This window comes from Diabrotica undecimpunctata, chromosome 9, assembly GCF_040954645.1.
Source record: "Diabrotica undecimpunctata isolate CICGRU chromosome 9, icDiaUnde3, whole genome shotgun sequence".
Lineage (NCBI taxonomy): Eukaryota > Metazoa > Arthropoda > Insecta > Coleoptera > Chrysomelidae > Diabrotica > Diabrotica undecimpunctata.
The window spans coordinates 27851119-27857124 of record NC_092811.1 but is presented as its reverse complement, the minus strand read 5'-3'; the positions used below and the strand labels follow the sequence as shown (position 1 = coordinate 27857124).

Below are 6006 nucleotides of genomic sequence, written 5' to 3'. Positions count from 1 at the left end.
TATTTTTGTACGCTATCGATTAGGTACAAAAACGCATAGTAATAAAAATAAGAGTTTGGTCCTCCCAAGCTGTTTAAAAATTTTCTGAAAAGCTCAAAAAAAGAAGATAGCTTAAAAAGGGATATGTATCGTAAGACGAGTGATATTTAAGTCGCCGCAGGCAATTTCATAATTCACTTCTTCCCTCAATTTGTAACGATTCAAAAATCTTTTATTTTTTTTTAAATTTCATTTGATTTAGAAAGCAGTAACTTTTCTGCGAATGTTAGTGTCGAACGTTCTTCTTCTTCTATCGAAGGTTGGAAATCGTCATGACTACGCAGACTCTGTTGACTGCTGCTGTAAATAGTTCTGCACTACTGCATTCAAACGACTCCCTCAAGTTCTTAAGCCACGATATTTTTCGTCTTTCCAAATTTTGCTTTCCTCGAATTTAACCTTGCATAATAAGTTGCAATAGTGAGTAATAAGTGAGCTTAATTTCCTATTCTTCTAGTAACTTCTACGTTTCACATTCTTTGAGTCCATGATATTTATAGGATTCTTCTCTAACACCAAAATTCAAAGGCGGTCATCTTATTCAGATGCACTTGTTTCAATGTTCATGCTTCCAAGCCATAAAGAAGAGTAGTGAATACATAACACCGAAGCATCCTTACTAACCTTATATCCTGACAATAAAGAAACTTTTTAAGATGCACGTGCTATTTCGATCTATCTATTTTTACAGCCCTTGCTGTCCAATTTTGGACATAGGCCTACTCTTCCTTCTTCCACGTCTCTCTATTGCAGGCAGTTTGTATCCACTTCGGGCCTCGTGTTTCTTCAAGTCATCTGACCATCTCATTTGTGGCCTTTTTTTTTCGTTTGTAACTATATGGTCTCCAGTGTATAATCCATCTTATCCCATCTATCGTCTTTCTGTCTTATTGTATGTCCAGCGAACTTCCACTTAAGTTTTGCTATCTGCGTTAATACATCGGTCACTTTTGTTTTGTTGCGGATCCAAGTATTTCTTTTCTTGTCTGATAGCCTGATGTTCAGCATTTGCCTTTCCATGGCTCTTTGGGTCTTTGCTATTGTTTCCATTTTTTCCTTTGTAAACGTCCAATGAGAACCGTAGGTGAGAACAGGAAATATACATGGGTTGTATACTCTGGTTTTTAAATATTGGGGGTATTTTCTATTTTTTAGTATGTAGGAAAGTTTTCCGAAGGATACCCAAGCCAACCGTATCCTTCTCTTTATTTCTCCGGTCTGATTTTCTTTATTTAATTTAACTAGATGTCCCAAATATACATATTCTTTTACTTGTTCTATAGTTGTTTGTGCAATTGTAATTATTAATTCTTCTGATTGGTTGGTCATACATACTCTTCCAAAGCTTGATTGAATAATTCTTGAATTGAACAATTCAAGCTAACGATTTCTGCTTAGTTGAGGAGACATGTCGTGGAATGCAAATTTTAGATTCCCATGTCTCTATTAACATCTTTATCAACGTCTGGCTATGCCTTGCAATTTATAGAAGGCTCAGATTAAGGCAGTTATCTGAATTGTGTTTCGAAACTATTATACGGATTTAATATCAGATGTCGCCATTGCGTCCGTTTCGAAGCCATTTTATCGTTGCAAAGATCTAATTTTCACGTTGAGAACGCCTATGAATAACTGTTCTGATGAGCTTTATTAAAGCGAAATACGTATAAACAGATACATAGACGATTTGTACGCGAAATGAAATCTTTACTGTCCTTTTCACTTGATTGAATAGTTTGGGTGATATAGTGTTACCCTGTCTAACTCCTCGCCGTATCTTAATGGGCTCCGTTTGTTCAACTATTTTGATGGATGTTGTTGCTTGATCATATATATTTTAAATTAAGTCCGTATATCTATAGTCTATTCTCCCATTTTGTAAAGACTTCTTTACTGCCAAATGTTCCACCTTATCGAATGCTTTTTCAAAGTCTACAAATGCCATATACATTGGGATTTGGTATTCGTTGGCCTTTTCAATTAATAATTTTATCGTAAGCAGATGGTCGCTTGTACTGAATCCTTTTCTAAAACCGGCTTGTTCTCTTGACTGTAATTATCTAACTTAGTTGTTAATCTGTTTGTTAGTAGTTTATTTAACAGTTTGTACATTACATTCAGTAGCGTTATGGGCCTATAGTTTTTCATATCTTTTCTATCGCCTTTCTTAAATAGTAATAGTGTTATTGCCTCGTTCCATGTGGTGGGTATTTGTTTTGTGTTCAATATTTTATTCATTAGTACATAAAGGACTTCCACTGTAGTTTTCCCCCATTTTTTATCATTTCCACATTTTCCCCCATCTTTCCCAGGAGATTTGTTATTCTTCATTTCTTTGAGTGCCTTTTTTATTTCATTTTTACTGATTTCTGATTGTAGGTCAGAGTTAACGTTCTTTATTTTCAGTTGTAACTGATTACGGATTTCTTGGGTTGGTTTTTGTTCTGTTTTATAGAGATTTGTATAATATTCGTGCGTTATTTGTAAAATTTCTTTTTTATTGTTGGTCTCCACTCCTTCTTTGTTCTTTATGCTATTAATTTGTATGTTTCCTAGGTTCTGCTTTAGGCACTTCATGTTTCTATTTTTTTCAATTGTTTTCTCTATCTTTTCTTCCTTTACTCCCCGTTTACACTCCTTGATATTTTTCTAATAGTTTTGTTTATTTCTTTGTATTCCATTCCAAAATGGAAAAAAAATGGCTATTTCAATACGTATTTTAATTTCTTTGGTTTGGTCTACAGTTGAGGTTATCAATGTTCCTAAGTATTTGTAGGTATCCACACTCTCAATTACAGCATCTTCTATCATCAGTTGGATGTATTCATCTACTTATTTATTCATGATCATACATTTAGTTTTCTTCAAATTCATCCTTAATCCGCATTGTGCAACATTCAATACGGCGTTGCATTACGTTCTGTAAATCATTATTGTTATTCGTTATTATTACTGTATCGTCTGCAAAACGCAAGTTATTCAAATTTGTATACCCCTTCAGATACCTATTGTATCTGAGGGGGCTTCTTTAAATACCGCTTTACTGTAGGCATTGAAGAGTAGTGGTGACAGCACGCAACTCTGATGGACTCCCCTCTGTATTTTGGTATCTCAGGTGTTCTGATTGTCCATTCTTACCTTGGCAGTTTGATTCCAATATAGATTAGAAATAATTTTCATACCACGACTGTCAATATTTTTGCTTTTTAATATATTTACAAGCTTTTATCTTAAACCTTATAAAATGCCTTTTCAAAGTACATGTCCTGATTCATGTCCATGCATCTCTGGGCGAGCACATTAAAGCCGAACAAAGCATCACTTGTTCCCATACCATTTCTAAAGCCAAATTGTGTGTTTTAACAATTCTGCTGTGAATTATTTTCAAAAATTTTTTCAGTGTGTCACTCATTAGAGCTATTGTTCTATGATCTAAGCAGGATGTTGCACTTGACTTTTTGGGTATTGCCACAAAGGTCGATTGCAGCCATTGTTTGGGAATTGTGGAACTTTGATATATTACAATAAAGAGTTTTACCATTACATCAATAACATCTTTATCAATGAGTTTTAATAATTCGATGGCGACATCATCTGGTCCCTAGCTTTGTCCTTTTTTGTGTTTTTGATGGCATAGCTGATTTCTTCCCGTAATATTGGTGGTCCGGTATCCTCTGTGGTGTCTAATAACATTTCTTCTCTTTCATCATTAAATAGCTTTTGGATGTAATTGGTCCAGTGACAGAATCTCCCCTTCACATCAGTTATAATACTGGTTATTACAGTACAGTTATAGTTTCACTCTCATCGACAAAACTACCGGATTGTGATCGGAGGATATGTCCGCTTCTGGATAAGTTATAGATGATACTATTATAGAATTGCCATATCTTCTGTTGACGATAATAATCTATTTGATTTTTGACTATTTTTTTGTTAATATCAGCTGATGGCATATATGTGTATAACCTGCGTTTAAGAAGTTTGAACAAGGTAATTTTCGAACGTTAGTTTTTCATAATCTGCGAAAAACGCTTAGTATCTCTTGAAATAGAATAAGTATGTTTTTTTACTCAGCCCTAATTACGTACATCAGAGTTTTCCATTAAGACCGGTCTCATAATCGAAGTAAATAATGCGCCGATCAAAGTATTCAGCGTTGAATATCTTAGTTCGTCGGGAAATTTTTGCGGTCATATTCATTACCGGTCGAGCTTTTGAACAAATCGATAGTCTGGCATTATTTCGCTAGTTTCTAGGGCTTTTGTGTCTTATTATTAACAATTTCCAGTTAAATCTATTAAAATTTAAGTAAAAATTTCTGTCTTCGTTCACTCGCCAGAAATGGGAGTGGAAGCAGAAGTTTTTTTGGTTTATTATTGCCGAGAAACTTACCATGGTTTAGTTAATATTGGGAAATATTCTTTTTTCTATTAAAAGAACCACGCCCACATTTCTCCGATTCTCAGCAACGCCACCTCGTTCATTTTGTGTGCCTCAAAGACTGTCCATGTTTGTTGTGCTACAATAAGTTTTTAAAGGAAATATTTTGATCCACATGAGATGTGGGCTACATAAGAAGCCCAAATAATTACGTTGCTTCTCTACACTTAACTTGGTCCATCCACGATATTTTAATAGTCTTATTAACATGAAACTAGCTACTGCTTTGTTTCTTGATCGTAAACATATATGAAAATTTCATTCACAGTAACGCCAATGTTTAAGAAACCTGTATCTTTTTGAAACCGAACACAGACCGAACGCGAACCTTCTACGCTTGCACAATTCTGGTTCACATTCAGAGATTTGTTAATCCATTTTGCAGAAATTTTTCTTATGTCCAAATCGTCATGAACTATATGATGGGCGCGTTCATATGAAATATTCAGTGCCTCTGATAATATTCGTTCTAGCCAATTCAGATGCTCTGATAAAATTATGTCATGAACTACATCGATATTTACGGAAGAGGACTCAGAACCTGATCTTTCCGATCGGTCTTCATCTTTATTTGAAAATTTACCTTCTTTTGAATTTTAAAAATCTAATTTTTCACGGTCGTATACTAAAAAAATTGATCGACAAATTTTATAAATAATGTATTTTATATAAATAAAATTTTATTGCCTAACTCTGGTTTACCATTTTGACGTAAAACGTTGACACCTTTGATAAGGTATTCCTAGTTGCTACAGTACGCAATCTCGCAATCTACGGAACCGTTTTAGGCTAACTTAATCCTCGAATCTTTATCTATGCTCTTCGTATCATTGTATCGATCTGGATATTATTTGGTTTAAAATTATGTAAGTAGTGCCAATATAATTTAAAAAAAAATTTACAACAAAAAAAAACAAAAAGATTTTCGCAGTCAGTAGGATTCGAACCTACGCTCCCAGAGGGAATCTGATTTCTAGTCAGACGCCTTAACCGCTCGGCCATGACTGCTGATACATCTCGTGTTTTATACGCACTATAAGAAAGTGAATACCTACCTATTTCTTCTATGTATCTTTTTTACAAACCAAACAAATTAATAAATTTAAAAAATAGTAACTGCAAGAAGAATACGCTTTAGTTATGATCAGAATTTTTGGCAACTATGCCGTCTAAAAGTTGTGGTTCTTGCAAATGCTTATAAACAGTTGTTATTTCGGTAACAATTATTTCGTGTACACTAGTCACTTTTTTGACAAAGTATCTAAATGCTATGAAACTAATTCATAGCCGGTTTTAACCCTTTGTGGCCGGAGTTAATTTTTTCTTTTTAATACTGATTTTTTTGGTTGATTTATGAACCGGTACACATAATAAGAGATATTTTTATAGAAAAAAAATTTATTTTTATTTAGTTTTTTCAAAAACATGTGGTTCCATAAAGTGACCACTAGGAAACTAGACCAAAATCAGAAGCAATTCTTTTGGTGAAATTTATAAAAACAATTGTTTTTTTTTTTCACTTAA

The 6006-nt window shown here is 33.8% G+C and overlaps 1 non-coding gene across 1 annotated transcript; it reads right to left on the bottom strand.

Moving 5' to 3' along the window:
* Positions 1 to 5408: 5408 nt before the first annotated feature.
* TRNAS-AGA (transfer RNA serine (anticodon AGA)) lies at positions 5409 to 5490 on the bottom strand. Its single transcript has one exon. It is a non-coding gene; the product is annotated as a tRNA-Ser (tRNA).
* Positions 5491 to 6006: the final 516 nt, after the last annotated feature.